Source organism: Lathyrus oleraceus, chromosome 5, assembly GCF_024323335.1.
Source record: "Lathyrus oleraceus cultivar Zhongwan6 chromosome 5, CAAS_Psat_ZW6_1.0, whole genome shotgun sequence".
Taxonomy (NCBI): Eukaryota; Viridiplantae; Streptophyta; class Magnoliopsida; order Fabales; family Fabaceae; genus Lathyrus; species Lathyrus oleraceus.
Window position 1 is genome coordinate 24781993 of NC_066583.1, and position 19916 is coordinate 24801908.

Here is a 19916-nt window from a genome sequence, read left to right on the forward strand (position 1 = left end):
ATGAATTGACTGATCAACTTCTCAAGTCCATAACTCATATCTTGATGAATTGATGATTGAGGACACTCAAATAAGTTCAAATATGCATGAAATGATGAATTAAAGAACTTCCCTTGATTGTATTTGTCCATGGGCTGAGGTTGCTTCAAGAGCAAGGCATTGTGGTGCACAGATGAATTAGGGTTTCCTTGAGAAACAAAACCTCAAACCCTTTGACTTGATTTGATCAAAATAATGAATGGAGATACTTGGGGGGCATATTTGATGGATGAGAGCTTTGGAAACCATTACCATGCTTGCTCTCATCTTCTCTTGGCCATATCTTTGCACAAAGGATCTCCTTGAAGCTCTTGACCTTGTGATTGCTCAAGCTACAAACAAGAAATGTTAGTGACATATTTTTGTGCTTTTGGTTAGTGAACAAAATAAGAAAAGCAATGATATACAATTCAAGCATGCTTGGTGATCTCAAACCACTCACAAGAAGTCCCACCCAAAGGCAAAGGGAACCAAGATGCTCATGATCCTTGAGGCTTTGCAAATGCAATGTTATGATGCCATGAGGGATCTTAGGGACAAAATTGGGGTCTTACAGTTCATCCTAACCGATGACAGATTTTCTCTCCGACGGTTTTCTATCCAGCTTTCGATAGATGTAATTCCTACCCTTTTTGTTCAGTTGGTATATCCTTGATATGTTCATCCTAACCGATGACGGGTATCCTCCTTGGCATTTCCAAGAAAGTCTATCCTTTATATGTACATCTTAACCGGTGACGGATTTTCTTCCCTGTTGAGTTTATCCTTGATATGTTCATCCTAATCGATGACGGATACTCTCACCCTTGGTCTTCTGCCCAGTAACTGGTAGTTGTAAATCCTATCTTTTCTACATTTTTCCCAGCAAGGCTATTCTTACCCAGTAACCGGTAATGAATTTCCTCTCCTGGAATCCTCAGCGAGTCATCGTTGATATGTTCATCCTAACCGATGACGGATGTTCTCTTTGTCAGATCTTTATTATCTCCTTACCAAGTAACAGGTCGTGAATAATAGATTTCTGCTCCTCTTGTGCTGAAGTTTATTTCTTCCTCAGTCGAGTTGAGTGCGCATTTCCTTAGTGAAATCGCTTTTCCTGCATGAGTCGAGTACCTCAGTTTTATCCTGACCTACTCATATCCCCTGCAGATGTTGTTTGTTCCCTGGCCGAGTCTTTCCATTTTATATGGAGTTCCTCAAGTCCCCCAGTAGTTTTTAAGTCGTAGCCTGGCCTACGCATAACCCCTTTTACCCCCCGAGAGTCTTTGTCTCCCCAGTGAGTCTTCCTTACGGAATGAATTATACTCCTATAGACTTTTGGTCTCTCTGATTTCTTTTTCTTTTGTGGCAATATTTCCCCACCAAGAATTTACTTTTGCCTTCATGTCATATGCATCATGAGGTCTCTTAGGGACCAAAATTTATTTCTCTATGTTGTTATTTAAGCCCATTCTACTGAGTCGAGCCGAAGATTTTAACCTTCACCTCCTCAGTTAGAATGTCCTTAAATAGGGGCAGCTGTAAGACCCCAATTTTGACCCTAAGATCCCTCATGCAATTCCATCATAAGCATTAGCATTGAGATCATACCTTGGCATCCTCCTTACCCCTCTTTCATTGGGTTTGTTTTGGGAGAGATCACCAAGCACTTTGTGATTATATCATACTTGTATTTTATCATTTCACTAACCAAAATACCAAAAATATGTCTTTGCATTTGCCTAACTCTTTTGTAGGAAGGGCATGATCCCATTGACTAATCAAGTTCACATCTAGGGTTTGAGACCCTCATGAACAAAGAGCACAACCAAGAATTGATTCAAGAATGGTTATGAGCATCATATATGAGTCCCAATGTTCTCTACATGTTATATTTATCAAGTTTTCTTCAAGAGTTTGAGGGTGATTTGCCTTGGAAACCCTAGTTTGACTGGGTATCTTGAGTAATTTCTCCAAAAAGCTATCTCACCAATTGATCAAATTTCTCAAGGGACACTTCAAAATTCATCATCTTATGCATATATGATCTACCATGATCCTAAAAACTCAATAGAATTGGAAGTTAGCAAGTTGGTTGATGGTGGTTGGCTAGATGAATTCATTTGATCAAAACTGGGTCTCCCTAGACCCTATCTCCTATAATTTTCACTATATGAAAATGATTCCAAGAGAAAACTTACTCTAAATTACATTCCAAACAACTTTCATGTTGAGACCTAGAGCTAGTTTTGCTTGGAAAATTATTTTCTATGTTGAAACATTATATGTCATTTTGTCTAAACCCTAATTTGAAAGTCAACTTCCCAAGGCCATAACTTGCTCAATTTTTATGAGATGAAAGATTTCCAAGTTGAACAATCAAATTCAATGTGTCTAATTCAACTTTGATGTTTGGAGTGGGATCTGATTCAACTTTTTTGAGCATGTGATATGAGGTTACATTATAGGTCACCTTTGACCTATACCATTGACCAAGTGATTTTTCCAAACTTCAAAAATGCATAACTCTATCATTTCAAATCCAAATGATATGAAATGGGTGACCATTTTGAAGTTTTTTGAGAGAGATACAACTTTGATGAAGACACTTTTCTCATTTGAAGATCATATAAAAAGTTAAGCAAGGTGGAATATTGAGACATATGGCTTGACACTTAGAAAAATTTTGATATGTCCAAAATTTCCAAACTTCCACCTCAAATTTCTTCAAGTTACAAACTCCAAATGTAAAAGTGTTGAACATGAAAGTTATTCCTATTGATCTCACCTTTCCGAAGAGCTCAAATTCATTCATTTTGGACAAGGAATGCATAGGTTGTGCATGGCATGAACATAGTGTCATCACTTGGCAAGGATCAAACTTCAAATCAAAATGTACACTTGCCTTGTAATCCAAGCTGAATTCAGACTATCTCACACTCATTTGTGGACTTATTAAAATGATTTTATGGGCCCATGCGCGCCCATGCACCCATGCATCATCAATGACCAAATTTGGAAAGTGAATTCAAGTGTGCAAAAAGCAATGGATTCAGCTATAAATAGAGCCTCATATGCTCAACATTTCACACACATTCGCATTAGCTTTGATCCCCTAATTCTAACCCTCACATTGTAAAGGATAAACCTGAGAAATTCACTTGAATTTGAGTTTGAATTTCCACTGTTTTGAAATTCAAATCTCCAGGAATCCACAACCTTTTGAGCATTCAATCCTTCTTCTACAAGCCTTTGGAGTGAAATCAAGCACGAGCAAGAGCAAGATCAGTTGAATCCAGACCTCCATTGAAGGTATTTTCCAGAAATTTTGATCTCTTCGATTCTCTCTAATTCTTGCTCAATTCTATTGATTCTTTGGTAGTCTGAAGTCCTACCAATGTAGGCAAGAAGATTGAGTTGCTTTGAGGCCAAATCGAAGCAACTCAGTTCATGTACCTCAAATTTCAACTCCATGTATCTCTCAATATACTTGGAGTTAGAGTGAATTGAGGCTAGATTCGAACTCAGTACCATTTTTACTTTGAAATCATGTCCTTGTTTTTAATTTTGGTGATGGTTATGACTGAACCAGTCCGGAGAGGTTCGCCGGAGAAGACAACCGGTCCTTGGCCGTCGGTGGTGTGCTGGATGGTTCTGAGACACATGATCCTCTTGATTTGTTTTAATCTAGAGCGTGCATTTGAATTACCAATGTTATGGCGCGCTGACTAATGTCCATCGTGGATAGAGCGTTTTCCACCACTTGATCTGCCACCTCAATTAATGAGGGAGATCAAGTGGTCCACGTTTTTTCTGATATTTTAATTTTCATTTTAATTGCATTATTTTCAATAATTCATATTAAATTTAATATTGATCCAAAAAATATGGGACTTTCATCTAAAATTTTCAAATATTTTCCTCTTTCATATTCTGAATTAAAATTATTTTTTGGATCATTATTAATATTTTTCATTAATTAATTGATTTTGCATTTGTTTTTAATTGTTTAAAAATATTTTTAAATGTCCAAAAATTATGAAATTTTTTCTCCAAGGTCCTTTGACCTTGTTTGAACTATGATAAGTCTCATGGTCATTTCTTTGGTGTTTTGATGAGATTTTAGGAATTGGACAAACCATATTTAATTTAAATGCACTATTTTAGTATTTTTAATTTGAATAAACGCCAAATAAATTTGTTGACCAATTGTGATGACTTGTTTATGTTTGACTCTTGTTGTTGGGCCTTGGTCAAAGTTGATTTGACTTTGTCAAATTAATATCATTGGATTTAGGGGATTGATGGAATGTACATTCCATCTCCCAAAATGAATGGATGATATTAATTTAGTAAAAGTCCTCCTTTGACCAATTTGTGTTTTGATCCATTCCCCTCCCACTTCATCTTATTCCCTTTCTTCATTCTTTCATTCCATTTTTGGCCTATGATATCTCATAATCCTAAGGCTAGTTGATTGAAAAATCGACATGAGTATGGATGAGATTAGGCCACACCTTTTTGTAGCACCTCAAATTTGCACCTGTCATTGTACATACATTCTCATATTAGGTCATAGCATATCATGGTCCACTGCATAGCATTGCATTGTCCCAGTTGCCTCAAGTGCAAGCCAGTCAAGATTTTAGGTCAAACTGATCAGGAGATCAGTCAACCAAGCAAGCAAGGGTGTTTCTCAAGGAGCCAAGGCCCTAGGGTTTGTCCAACAAGTTCACATGACTTGGAGGTCCATTTGAAGTGTTTAGGTCAAAGGTTGGATGTTCAGAAGTCATCTGTTCATGCACAATCAGTCAGAAACCCTAGAAAGTCAAAGTTGGTCAACTGTGGTTGATTTTTATGGTTTTGATGGATGGATTTGGTTTGAGAGAGCTTATTCATGTCCCAATAGGCCTCATATGTCATGGCAATCAACATCATTGAAGAATTTGAAGCCAATCAGAAAATTTCCAAAAATAGAAAGTGGACCTGTAATTTTAACTGCCAAAAATGGAAACTTCTTGATCCCAAACTTACATCATGATACAAGCTTCAAATGAATTTTTTCCCAACATGAAAGTTGAAGATCTTGTTCTCCCATTTCCAAAAAGTCCAAGAACTCTCAATTCCCATGCATGGTTGTCAAGATATGATCAAATCATTTTCACAAAATCTTGAACTTCAAAGGGCCATATCTCTCAAACCATTTGGCCAATTTTGGTGGGGTTTTTTCCTACAAACCACATTTCATATCCTCTTTCCAAAAATATAAATTTCATGCACCAAAACCTTACCATGCAAAATGGCATTTTTGGACCTAACCTAATTAATTTCAAGTGTGGACCAAAGTTGACTTTTTGATTTAAGTATTTTCAGCACATTTGGCCAATTGGGAATTGTTTGGAAGGTTATTTGAAACATGTTTGAGGCCCAAAATTCGTGCACATGCTATCACATACCACCATTTGGTCAAAATTGCAAGATTAGCAATTGGGTTGATTTGAGCAAAGCATGATTACCATTCACTTAGCAAAGCTTAAACAGATCATATATAACCTATTTTCTGCAGAATTAGAAACCCTAGCAGCCATCTAAACACCAGAATTCTCTCATTTGCAAAAATCACCATTTTCACGATTTGCAATTTCTGAGCAAAACTCCCAAAACACTCGAGCCACTCTTGCTTCCTTCATCACCTAGCCAACATTTTGAAGCATTTTGGAGCATCAAACCCCAACTGTGCTGCAGCCTCTTGTTCTGTTTTCTCCATGGCCCAATAATGGTGAATTTCAATGTGAAGGTTTCCAAGCATCACTGAGCTAAGCTTCCTCGAGTATTCATCATTTCCAACTATAATCTCCACCTGTTTGAGCTTGAAGCATCCAAAGAACCACTGTTTCTCCATTTGCTTCAAATCCAAGTAAGATTTCGATTATCCCTTTTCTCTAATCCATGCCATGTTTCTGGTAGATCTTGATTTGCTGGTTGTAATGCAACTTGAATCGTGTAAAATAGTTGAGAAATGCATGAAATATCTGGAAATGAAGTTTGGTGTTCATTGTTGATTTTACTCGATGCATGCTATTCATTGGGTTTCAATGCATTTGGTTGATAGATTTGTAATGTGTGATGCTTGCTGGTCGTGTTGGTATGTGTAATTTCATTTTCTGGGCACACTTGTTCTTCACGATTTTGAAGAAGATGATGAATATACTGCAGAAACCTAGCACTTTTCCAGATTTTTTTTCCCAATCGTGTCTGTTTGTTGCTGTATGATGTTGCATGAAGTTCACTATATCACTGCCATGCTGCTTGTGTGATGTTGTTTGAATTTCGTTTTGGATGTGGATGAGCATGAAGATGAAATGCTTTTGCTGTGCAGAAACCCTAACCATTTTCCAGAAAATCTGTTTTTCACGTGTATTATTGGTCCTCTGTTACTGTTTCATTGGTGATGGCCAATCAGAACATTTCGTTCTGCCTCCCCTGTACGCTGCGTTTTGCCTAATGAGTGTGGTATTCACAAAATTGCCATCGGTCAACCACCTTTGACTTGCTAAACCATGTTATGTGTTCATTTTGTTCCAAATTGTTGCTTAACTTCTAAAAATCATTTCTCCCTCATTTCAACTCCAAAAATCATGAAATTTTTTTCATCATGTTCATGAGAATGCCTACTTTTTTATCATGATTTTTAATATTTTTTTTGACTGGCTGGATTTTTAATGGCTTTAGGTTTCTTAACATGTATGCATATTTCATACCTTTTGCCAATCCTTTTGTGAAATGATGAGGATGTATCCAATGCCCCTGAAATTTTTTGTGGTTAATCTACACTCATTCATGTTTGTTTTGATGTAGAGTTCTTGAATTTATCATATGTGGTTTGTGAGATATGAATTTTTGAAGTAGGGTGTGACAATTTGTGTCACACCAATGTTATGCTATTTCATGATTTTTGTTAACATGCTTCCTGACCTCCAATTAATGTGAAATTTTGCATGAGCCCTCTCTCATATGTCTAGTTGATGTGTGAATTTTCCTGGAATTAATTATGCCATTTCTTAATTGTTTGAGATTTTTCTTCCCTGCCTAGTCAAATATTGACTTTGTGTGATACATCTTGCCATTCCATTTGGGAAATTCTCATACTTTATTGGATGATCATGAAATTTTACATGTGCATACTAGACATCTTAAGCTTTGCATTGGTGTTGATCCCATTCATTTCTCATCTGTTGTCATTGAGTTATGATTTTTTGAAGTTGATGTATGTTTGGTTGACTTCTTTGTGCATGCTTGAAATTGTTTTGATTTCCTGATTTTCATTGACTATCTTCCCATGATCCAATTGAGCTGAAATTTTATATGCATGTCCTGTTATGGATTATGTTTGACCATGAATTATTTGATGATTTTTGGAATTTATTATGATTGGTTTTGAGCTAAGTCTTGCTGTTGACTTCTATGAGCTTTCATTTGACATGCTTTGACTTCTTTTGCTTATGAAATCATGATGATGAATGATATTAATGTGGGACCAATTGAGTTTGCTTCTTAAATGTTTAAACTTGATTTTGGTTGACTATCCCTTGCTGTGTTGACTTTCTCATTCCTTTTTGACCCTAGGCTTGTCCTAGTGGTCCAGTTACTTACTGTTGAGCTTATGTTTTCAGGTTGAACACCAAATGACCAATGAGATCAATTTCTTTTGATTAAGCTTGTTTGAATATCATTGTCTAACCTCTTGGTTTTGTAGGTGGCTTGACTCATATGATTTGAGTCTTGTGCTTTGCACATTGGTCCCTCTGTGTTGACTGTTGCTTCCCAATTCCTTTTGCTTTGACTGTTGAACTGTGTACTGATTTGTTTGACCATTTCAGGTACCATTAGTTGCTTAAGTTCTTTGAACTTGCTTTGCTTTGCTATTTAGCAACTTGCTTGAGGTATAATTCCTTTTTCTTCATGTAGTCTGGAAGACCTGGCCTGTTACTTGGCCAGGCAACTGTCTGAAGTCCTCCTTAAGAGGCAATGTTTGTGTATGTTTAATTTGTCCTTGTACAGAGTCAAAGACCTCCTAAGTGAAGAGGCAATTGGCAGAACCAAGGGATAAGCAACCTATTCCCTGCTATTCAGTGTGTCTTCTGTTTTCCTCACACCACTGTGTTGATGCATTACAGATAAAAACCCAAGATCTTGTGCAATTGCACAGTTGAGTCAGTATCAAATGTGTAGAAGGGTTCCCACTTTCTGAACCCACACATTCTTATCAAATGCTCTCCCTGGCCAGGGATAAGAGCAATGAGGCACACCCCTCATCTCCTTTCATCTGCTTCACCTTAGCCTCTCAATGGCAAGGTTAAGAGCAACACTCACCCCATTCCAGAGGTTTGTTTGTTGAGGTTGATGTGACCCCTCGACTAAAACCTAACCCTTGTGTGAGCCCCTTGTGTGTATATAGTGTGTGCTACCTGTGCTTGTATGTTTGTTTGACTTGCTTCCTGTGCAAGTTAGGTTTAGTTTAGACTAATCCTTGTTTGCTTTCGCCCTCGTTGCGATCCTTTCTCTCGCCCTCGTTGCGATCGAGCCTTTTCCTTTCTCTCGCCCTCGTTGCGATCGAGCCTTTTCCTTTCTCTCGCCCTCGTTGCGATCGAGCCTTTTCCTTTCTCTCGCCCTCGTTGCGATCGAGCCTCATCCTTTCTCTCGCCCTCGTTGCGATCGAGCCTTTCCCTTTCTCTTGCCCTAGTTGCAATCGAGACCTTTGCCCCTCCGTAGCCGAACTACGGCAACTCTGATTCTCATATTCAGATGAGATACGTAGGCACGAGATGCGATGTCTTGTCGAGTTTGACTAACAACTAACACTAATTCTCTTCTCTCGCCCTCGTTGCGATTGAGACTTTCTCTTCTCTCGCCCTCGTTGCGATTGAGACTTTCCTTTCTCTCGCCCTCGTTGCGATTGAGACCTCCCCTTTCTCTTGCCCTAGTTGCAATCGAGACCCTTGCTTCCTGTGCAAGTTAGGTTTGTGTGTGGCTTGCTTCCTGTGCAAGTCATGTTTAGGATAGGTTGGCCCTTGTGCCAGTTAGCTAGAAACCTTAACTTAGGGTTGACTTTGCATGACAACATCTAGGCTCGAGTCGTAGTCTCCCTAGTGTTGTGTCTCCCTCTGTTATCTGGTTAGGCTAGGTCCTTTTTTCCTTGCGTAGGGGAACTACATCGCCCTGATCTTCATACCAGATGAAGTATGTAGGCAGGAGATTGAGCTGATCTCTCCGGGCGCCCTTTTTCTTTTTTGAGTGTGTTGTTTGACAGTTATAGGCTCGAGTCCCCGACTCCCTATTAACTTGTTGTGTTGTTGCGTGTTTGGAAGCCGATGTAAGTCCATCGAGTGGCATTTGGGTTCCAGTGTGCGTGTGTTTTGGTTCGGATGCTGATATAAGTCCAGTGATTGGCATTCAGGCTCCATGTTTGCCTTTGCCTGCTTTTGTTTGTGTGCGTGTCAGCCGAGCTACGAATGCTCTGATTCTTCTCTCGTCCGAGAAGATACGTATGCATAGGATGCGACATCCTAGCGAGCATGTGTCGTTTCCCAGTCCGAACTACTTCGACTCTGATGTCTATGCCTGATAGACTAAGTAGGCCCAGGATACGACATCCTGCCGAGTCAGTTTCAGTCAGTTTCTTTTGTCTCTTCCAGCCAGTGTGTGTGAGTTTGAGCAGTGTTTAGCAACCAATTTTCCTTCCTTTTGTGCGTGGATCCCGTAGAGTACTACGGATGCGTAGGGGTGCTAATACCTTTCCTTCGCATAACCGACTCCCGAACCCATTCTCTTTGGTCGCGAGACCATGTTCTTTCCTAGGTTTACTTCGAGCGTTTCCTTTCCCTCTTTTGGGATAAATAACGCACGGTGGCGGCTCTGTTGTTTCTTTCTTTTCCCGCCGGTTTTTCGCGTAATGCGACAGCTGGCGACTCTGCTGGGGATACAGAGAAGTTGACCTATGCTGGTCCATCTTCCCTGAGCGAGTCTCTCCTAGCGCTCTCTAGGTTAGGGTTTTGGTTGCTTTGTGCTGTGTTTATTTATTGCATTCATTATTTGTTCATTTCATTTATTGATTGCATTGATTGTGTGCATTAATGTTTGCATTCATATTCATTATTCATTCTGCCTGGCTGGTTGTCTGTTTTTCTTTGTGGGGTGGGAGTCAGTTGAGGTAAAAGGTCCAATACCCGAACTCGAGTGCACTCTAGGATAGGAGAATGGCATAGTCTTGTTGACTGGTGTGGAGTATTCCTTAGCCAGTTGACTTGCGAGTCCATTCACTTGGTGGAGGTCATGTTGAACTAATAATGTCACACAAGTTATTTGTGGTTAGGCATTATTCTTTCAATCATGTGCCGCAGAAGCCAAGGACCTTAGTTTACCAAACCCATCTTGGCCTATTTTTTAGGACCGTAGTGCGGAGGTCGTTCAGATGTCAGTTCTGATGCGATTGTCACGCGATGCTACACTCATAAGAGTTTCTCTTGAGAATATTCTTGGAATACGAGTATTCGTTCCTCCGATAATATTCGAGAGATGGAACGATGATTATGGGAACCTCTGATAGAACATGTCTGGCAGGTTTAAACCCTAGTACACTCCCTTTGGGTGGTTCTTAACCGAGACTCCATGCTCGTGACTCTCAACAAACCCATGATTCGTGGTTGAGTCGTTCAAACATTGTTAATATCAATGGATCCCGGATCAGGGGTAAAACCTAAAATCCACCAAAGCGGCTGGTTGATATTAAGGATGTTTGAGCTGGTTCATGTACCGTTAATATCAATGGAACTTGGGTGTCGATAAGGTGAAAACCTAAATCCACCAAAATGGATGATTGATATTAGGGATACAATGAGCTTTCCCACGACCTTTGTTTGGCGTGCTTTGCTTGATCCTTGAGTGTGTTTGTTGCATTCATGCATTCATGCATTCATCTGCATCCATATCATCAGAAAAAAAGAAAATTTTCAAGGAACTCAAAGGAGTTTATCTGCAAAAATTTTCAAAACATGAAAAAACCGGGAAATTTTTTCACCTGATATATCTGATGAGATATTCTCATATATGATCAAAATGCTAAATATTTCAAAGTTTGCAAATAAAACCCTCGAGTTCCTTTGAAATAAAAACAAGCATATGCATAAACACTTCATGCATCATTTGCATCAGCGGGTGTTTTGTTCCGGTCTCCCGTCCTGTGGTCTGACCCTGCGATCTTCATTTATTTTGAAGACGCACTTTGTCGGTATTATACCAGAGCCGACTCTGCCAGATTGATGGATCATCCTGAGCAAGAGAATTGTGAACTCGAGGGAGATTTTGCCAGACTTAGTGCTGTTGATGGATTTATTCCTGGTTAACCAATCCCGGGCTGGCATTGGCCACTGTTCTGGGGCACTTAAGGAGCAAGGTTTGTTTGCAAGTGGAGGATTCATCCATGACGATCAACCTGAAGAAGAGGATGCTGCTATCCTGGAAGAGGACGCAGAGGATTTGAACAATTTCATCATTCCTGGTGGTGTCTGTCACAATTGGGTCACTGTGGGCGTTCCTACAGTTGTTCATAAGTCAGAGTAACAATCACTTTGTTTAAAAACCCTTCTCCCATGCCAAAAGGAGAAGTGATGACATTGTTGGCAACATTTTGTGCAATGATATTTTCATTCAAGTAAATGCATGTTAAACATTTGTTTTTCCAATTGTTTTCCCTTTTCGCTTTTTGCATGAAATTGGTGATCACAAAAAACCTTAAAAAACAAGAATAAAAGCAATCTTTTCATCTGCATAACGATTGTCTTGTTTGATTTTCAAAAAGCTTTTCATATCAAAATCATTATGCAGGTTGTTTCTTAAACCCATTGAACATAGTGATCGGACGTCATCTCCCAATTTTGAATTCCCTGTATTCGAAGCGGAAGAAGATGATGTTGAAGGGATTCCTGACGAGATTTCCCGACTTCTTGAGCGAGAAAAGAAGATCACACTCAGCTGCATCTCGAGAATCAGCAGAACAGCCAACTGGGGCATTATCAAAAAAAAAGAAAAAAAAGAGAAAAAGAAAAAAGAAAGAGGAGGGTGCAAAATCAAAAGAAATCAAAAGCAAAATCAAAAGAAAACAAAAGAAGATAGCACCCTCAAAGTCCCAAGTTGACTGATGCTGAATTCGATCGAAAAGAAAAGATCAACTGCCATGTGTCATGGTCAAGTTATATCAGCAGAGAGTGAAGAAAGCATTCGATAAGAAGATCAAGCCTCGTGTGTTCCGAGGGACCTTGTGCTCAAGAAAGTCTTGTCTTTCGTGCCCGATTCCAGGGGCAAGTGAACTCCAAGCTATGAAAGTCCATGTGTTGACAAGAGAGCCTCTTCAGGCAATGTTTCGACACTTACAACAATGGATGGAGAAGTTCACTCGTCCTGTGAATTCTGATGCAGTCAAGAAATACTTCGCCTAAAAGAAAAAAAGCAAAACAGCTCGCTAAGTCGAACACCCCAAAGGGCGACTTAGCCAAAAAAGGAGCGTCTCGGTGGATTGAAAACCCGAAAGGGCGATCCAGGCAAAAGTTAGAGACATTGAAAAAAGAATTTGCATCCCGCTAGATTGAACACCTCACACTGGGGCAATCTAGGCAAAAATTAGGGATTTGGCAAGTAACTGCATCTTGACAAGACTGTGCTGTACATCTGTCATCCGTCAGGGATTCTCGATTCGTCGTCGACTGAAGCTTTGAATACATCAAAAATTCAGAATGGTAGAGGAAAGGTCATTATGTTCAATGCAGTCCTCTCCAATATATATCACCAATTTCAAACTTGTACAGATCTATGGAGTCTCGCCCTTTGCAGACTACCATCCCATCACATTAATTTGAGCTTTTATCCAATTATTTGCACTCCTTTTTGTTTCAACTCAACAAATGTTTTGCATGTTTTCAATTGATAAAGTATCATTGTTTTCAAAATAAAAAAATTTTTCACAAAATTGTTCTTAAACAAAGTGAACATTCACAATGATGGAAGAATACTTAGGAGACCCACAGTGCTCTCCCGGGGGTGGTATGATTACCGACAGGTAAGACAATTGTTCGTATCTCGAGCATGACTGTATCTTTGTCCTGCAGAACCTCGTATGGTCTCTCCTCAGTGAAGTTGCCCGATGCAGTGTCGTTTGAAGTTATTCATCTTCATGTTCCCGGCAGTACAGATTCTTCCTCCAAATCCCTGTTAGCTCTATTATGGGGCATCCCCAGTAGAGTGCTGTTTGAGCCCTATCGTGGGGCATCCCCAGCAAGTTTGCTGTTTCGGACATTATTGTGGGGCAGCTCCCCTAGCAGAGTGTTTACTGAAGACTTCAACTTTCGCCTCTCCAGCAGAGCAGTCTTCATCTCCCCCTAGCATGGGTGCTTTTCTTGGAAGATTCAGTATTTGGAGGATCGACATCCCCGTAATCCGGCATTCCCTCAGATAGATCCCCCAGTGGAGTTGTTCGCGTAAGGAGCTTTATTAATGCTTTTGTATTTCTCATCAGAGATCTGGTTGCTTCTTGGTATCTCAGATTTTCATCATGAGTTGTTGTGGTGCATACGCCTGTATGTTGAACTCTGTTCTCCGGTTGTGACTGACGATCCCTCCGGAAGCCTCCGGTGGCCTTCCTCCCCTGCAGGATAAATGTTCCCTGATATCCCAGTCCCCAGTGGATTTTCTTTGCTCTCTGGTGGCTTTGGTTTTCTCTCCGGACGGTTGATTCCCGGACCTGCGTGATGAGCATGTCTGTTTGTCAGCATTCATCATACATTCATCATGCATAATGCATACATGCATAATCATAGCATTTGGATACTCATGATGCAGCTGTTGCCGTGTATCTGTTGATGGTTGTCTCTTGCTATTTGGTGATACAGATCTCTCCAGCAGATTTTCCTCCTAGCAAAGTTGGGTGTGTCTGATCTCTCCATGTAGAGCCAACCCCTTAAGCAGAAAGTGTCTATCCTTTCCTGCCATTTCCCCACTGAGATACATCCTCGTGGATGACGGTTGCTTCCGTTCCCTCCCTACACGGGATGGGTTTTCCCTATTGAGTTCTTTCCTCATTAGGATGAGTCTTGTTTCAGTCTGCCTTTTGGATCGATCCTAAATTGGCTTCCTGTTGGCTGTCTCCCGTGCTTCCCTGGGGCATAAATGAATAGTTGCTCACTAACCGGCACTCATTCATCTTATCCTCAGCGGAATTTGTGGGCCTCTACCTACAAACCGGTAGTTGTAAGATCCCACTTTCATCCCCTGGCGGATATGGTTTGGTGGCCTCTACCTACGAACCGGTAGTTGTAAGTCCTATCTTTGTGGTTTTCTACCCACTAGCTGGTAGTTGTAAAATCCCACATTCCTCCCCTTGTTGGAGTTAACCCTTTGTGCTCATCCTATCGATGACTGGTTACTTTTCCGTGGTTTTCTACCTACAAACCGGTAGAATTTTCCTCCTTGCAGTTATCAGTATCCGGTTTGCGGTGTTGATATTCTTTTCCCCTCTGGATACTTGCCTTGTTCAAGCAGTATTGTCCCCATTGGGTCTTCCCCTTCTTTTTGGGTATTTGCTCCGAGTAAGCAACTTTATCCTCTTTTGATTGGTCACCTTTGCACACCTAGTCCTGGTACCGATGCCTTTCTTTTCGGTCGATTTATCCATTTAACAACCTACAACCCGGTTATGGATAATCTTCCATGCGAGTGTATTATCTACGTTTTGACGGCTATAGATAATATATCTCATGCACTCTTTGGTCAATCTTTTGATTGTTATCTCCAGCAGAGTAAGGTTCGTATTCCTTGTGGAATCGAATGTTCATCCTCTAACAAGACTGCTTTTCTAGCCCTCTTCAGGATGTTGAGTGTTTTGGAACACAAACCAATTCATGTTTGGTCGGTCACCCGTTTCATACCTACAACCCGGTATCCTTGGTGTTCCTTCCTGTTTGCTCGCTGTCGTGACCTTGTTCCCCAGTGAGACCCCCTGCAAGTGTTCAGCCTTGCCCTGTCATCTTGTGGATGTCAGTATCCCGTAAGCACCCGCGTGTGTTGTTTCTTTGGTGTCGGTAAACACCATCCGTCGGTGATTTCCAGTCATGCGTAAGTGTCTGGTCTTCTTTGGTGTCGGTAAACACCATCCTTCAGTGATTTCCAGTCATGCGTAAGTGTCTGGTCTTCTTTGGTGTCGGTACACACCATCCTTCGGTGATTTCCAGTCATGCGTAAGTGTCTGTTCTTCTTTGGTGTCGGTAAACACCATCCTTCGGTGATTTCCAGTCATGCGTAAGTGTCTGGTCTTCTTTGGTGTCGGTAAACACCATCCTTCGGTGATTTCCAGTCATGCGTAAGTGTCTGGTTTTCTTTTGATGTCGGTAAACATCCTCTTTTGATGTTCATAATGTCGCTCTCCCTTTCGTCCTATGACGTCTGGTTGAGTTTTCCTCCTCTCCGTTGGTGTCGATAAACGTGAGTCTCCCATTCGTCCTATGACGTCTGGCTGAATTTTCCTCCTCTCCGTTGGTGTCGATAAACGTGAGTCTCCCTTTCGTCCTATGACGTCTGGTAGAATTTTCCTCCTCTCCGTTGGTGTCGATAAACGTGAGTCTCCCTTTCGTCCTATGACGTCTGGTAGAGTTTTCCTCCTCTCCGTTGGTGTCGATAAACGTGAGTCTCCCTTTCGTCCTATGACGTCTGGTTGAGTTTTCCTCCTCTCCGTTGGTGTCGATAAACGTGAGTCTCCCTTTCGTCCTATGACGTCTGGTAGAGTTTTCCTCCTCTCCGTTGGTGTCGATAAACGTGAGTCTCCCTTTCGTCCTATGACGTCTGGTTGAGTTTTCCTCCTCTCCGTTGGTGTCGATAAACGTGAGTCTCCCTTTCGTCCTATGACGTCTGGTAGAATTTTCCTCCTCTCCGTTGGTGTCGATAAACGTGAGTCTCCCTTTCGTCCTATGACGTCTGGTAGAGTTTTCCTCCTCTCCGTTGGTGTCGATAAACGTGAGTCTCCCTTTCGTCCTATGACGTCTGGTTGAGTTTTCCTCCTCTCCGTTGGTGTCGATAAACGTGAGTCTCCCTTTCGTCCTATGACGTCTGGTTGAGTTTTCCTCCTCTCCGTTGGTGTCGATAAACGTGAGTCTCCCTTTCGTCCTATGACGTCTGGCTGAATTTTCCTCCTCTCCGTTGGTGTCGATAAACGTGAGTCTCCCTTTCGTCCTATGACGTCTGGCTGAATTTTCCTCCTCTCCGTTGGTGTCGATAAACGTGAGTCTCCCTTTCGTCCTATGACGTCTGGTAGAGTTTTCCTCCTCTCCGTTGGTGTCGATAAACGTGAGTCTCCCTTTCGTCCTATGACGTCTGGCTGAATTTTCCTCCTCTCCGTTGGTGTCGATAAACGTGAGTCTCCCTTTCGTCCTATGACGTCTGGTAGAGTTTTCCTCCTCTCCGTTGGTGTCGATAAACGTGAGTCTCCCTTTCGTCCTATGACGTCTGGTAGAGTTTTCCTCCTCTCCGTTGGTGTCGATAAACGTGAGTCTCCCTTTCGTCCTATGACGCCTGGCTGAATTTTCCTCCTCTCCGTTGGTGTCGATAAACGTGAGTCTCCCTTTCGTCCTATGACGTCTGGCTGAGTTTTCCTCCTCTCCGTTGGTGTTGATAAACGTGAGTCTCCCTTTCGTCCTATGACGTCTGGCTGAGTTTTCCTCCTCTCCGTTGGTGTCGATAAACGTGAGTCTCCCTTTCGTCCTATGACGTCTGGCTGAGTTTTCCTCCTCTCCGTTGGTGTCGATAAACGTGAGTCTCCCTTAGTTGTCCGTTGGCATCTAGTTGGGATTTCTTTTCCCATTCATCGTCGTTGCGATGTCTGGATGTGGCCATACCCTTTGAAAACAAAAACCAAAAAAATATTATATCCAGTCGGTGCCAATTTCTACGGTTCTTAGTATTCAATCCCTGTTTACCCTGAAAGTCTGACAGCCGCTGCTATCATCCATTCGGGTTCCCAGCTGATTGAATAGGGGCAGCTGTAGCACCTCAAATTTGCACCTGTCATTGTACATACATTCTCATATTAGGTCATAGCATATCATGGTCCACTGCATAGCATTGCATTGTCCCAGTTGCCTCAAGTGCAAGCCAGTCAAGATTTTAGGTCAAACTGATCAGGAGATCAGTCAACCAAGCAAGCAAGGGTGTTTCTCAAGGAGCCAAGGCCCTAGGGTTTGTCCAACAAGTTCACATGACTTGGAGGTCCATTTGAAGTGTTTAGGTCAAAGGTTGGATGTTCAGAAGTCATCTGTTCATGCACAATCAGTCAGAAACCCTAGAAAGTCAAAGTTGGTCAACTGTGGTTGATTTTTATGGTTTTGATGGATGGATTTGGTTTGAGAGAGCTTATTCATGTCCCAATAGGCCTCATATGTCATGGCAATCAACATCATTGAAGAATTTGAAGCCAATCAGAAAATTTCCAAAAATAGAAAGTGGACCTGTAATTTTAACTGCCAAAAATGGAAACTTCTTGATCCCAAACTTACATCATGATACAAGCTTCAAATGAATTTTTTCCCAACATGAAAGTTGAAGATCTTGTTCTCCCATTTCCAAAAAGTCCAAGAACTCTCAATTCCCATGCATGGTTGTCAAGATATGATCAAATCATTTTCACAAAATCTTGAACTTCAAAGGGCCATATCTCTCAAACCATTTGGCCAATTTTGGTGGGGTTTTTTCCTACAAACCACATTTCATCTCCTCTTTCCAAAAATATAAATTTCATGCACCAAAACCTTACCATGCAAAATGGCATTTTTGGACCTAACCTAATTAATTTCAAGTGTGGACCAAAGTTGACTTTTTGATTTAAGTATTTTCAGCACATTTGGCCAATTGGGAATTGTTTGGAAGGTTATTTGAAACATGTTTGAGGCCCAAAATTCGTGCACATGCTATCACATACCACCATTTGGTCAAAATTGCAAGATTAGCAATTGGGTTGATTTGAGCAAAGCATGATTACCATTCACTTAGCAAAGCTTAAACAGATCATATATAACCTATTTTCTGCAGAATTAGAAACCCTAGCAGCCATCTAAACACCAGAATTCTCTCATTTGCAAAAATCACCATTTTCACGATTTGCAATTTCTGAGCAAAACTCCCAAAACACTCGAGCCACTCTTGCTTCCTTCATCACCTAGCCAACATTTGGAAGCATTTTGGAGCATCAAACCCCAACTGTGCTGCAGCCTCTTGTTCTGTTTTCTCCATGGCCCAATAATGGTGAATTTCAATGTGAAGGTTTCCAAGCATCACTGAGCTAAGCTTCCTCGAGTATTCATCATTTCCAACTATAATCTCCACCTGTTTGAGCTTGAAGCATCCAAAGAACCACTGTTTCTCCATTTGCTTCAAATCCAAGTAAGATTTCGATTATCCCTTTTCTCTAATCCATGCCATGTTTCTGGTAGATCTTGATTTGCTGGTTGTAATGCAACTTGAATCGTGTAAAATAGTTGAGAAATGCATGAAATATCTGGAAATGAAGTTTGGTGTTCATTGTTGATTTTACTCGATGCATGCTATTCATTGGGTTTCAATGCATTTGGTTGATAGATTTGTAATGTGTGATGCTTGCTGGTCGTGTTGGTATGTGTAATTTCATTTTCTGGGCACACTTGTTCTTCACGATTTTGAAGAAGATGATGAATATACTGCAGAAACCTAGCACTTTTCCAGATTTTTTTTCCCAATCGTGTCTGTTTGTTGCTGTATGATGTTGCATGAAGTTCACTATATCACTGCCATGCTGCTTGTGTGATGTTGTTTGAATTTCGTTTTGGATGTGGATGAGCATGAAGATGAAATGCTTTTGCTGTGCAGAGACCCTAACCATTTTCCAGAAAATCTGTTTTTCACGTGTATTATTGGTCCTCTGTTACTGTTTCATTGGTGATGGCCAATCAGAACATTTCGTTCTGCCTCCCCTGTACGCTGCGTTTTGCCTAATGAGTGTGGTATTCACAAAATTGCCATCGGTCAACCACCTTTGACTTGCTAAACCATGTTATGTGTTCATTTTGTTCCAAATTGTTGCTTAACTTCTAAAAATCATTTCTCCCTCATTTCAACTCCAAAAATCATGAAATTTTTTTCATCATGTTCATGAGAATGCCTACTTTTTTATCATGATTTTTAATATTTTTTTTGACTGGCTGGATTTTTAATGGCTTTAGGTTTCTTAACATGTATGCATATTTCATACCTTTTGCCAATCCTTTTGTGAAATGATGAGGATGTATCCAATGCCCCTGAAATTTTTTGTGGTTAATCTACACTCATTCATGTTTGTTTTGATGTAGAGTTCTTGAATTTATCATATGTGGTTTGTGAGATATGAATTTTTGAAGTAGGGTGTGACAATTTGTGTCACACCAATGTTATGCTATTTCCTGATTTTTGTTAACATGCTTCCTGACCTCCAATTAATGTGAAATTTTGCATGAGCCCTCTCTCATATGTCTAGTTGATGTGTGAATTTTCCTGGAATTAATTATGCCATTTCTTAATTGTTTGAGATTTTTCTTCCCTGCCTAGTCAAATATTGACTTTGTGTGATACATCTTGCCATTCCATTTGGGAAATTCTCATACTTTATTGGATGATCATGAAATTTTACATGTGCATACTAGACATCTTAAGCTTTGCATTGGTGTTGATCCCATTCATTTCTCATCTGTTGTCATTGAGTTATGATTTTTTGAAGTTGATGTATGTTTGGTTGACGTCTTTGTGCATGCTTGAAATTGTTTTGATTTCCTGATTTTCATTGACTATCTTCCCAT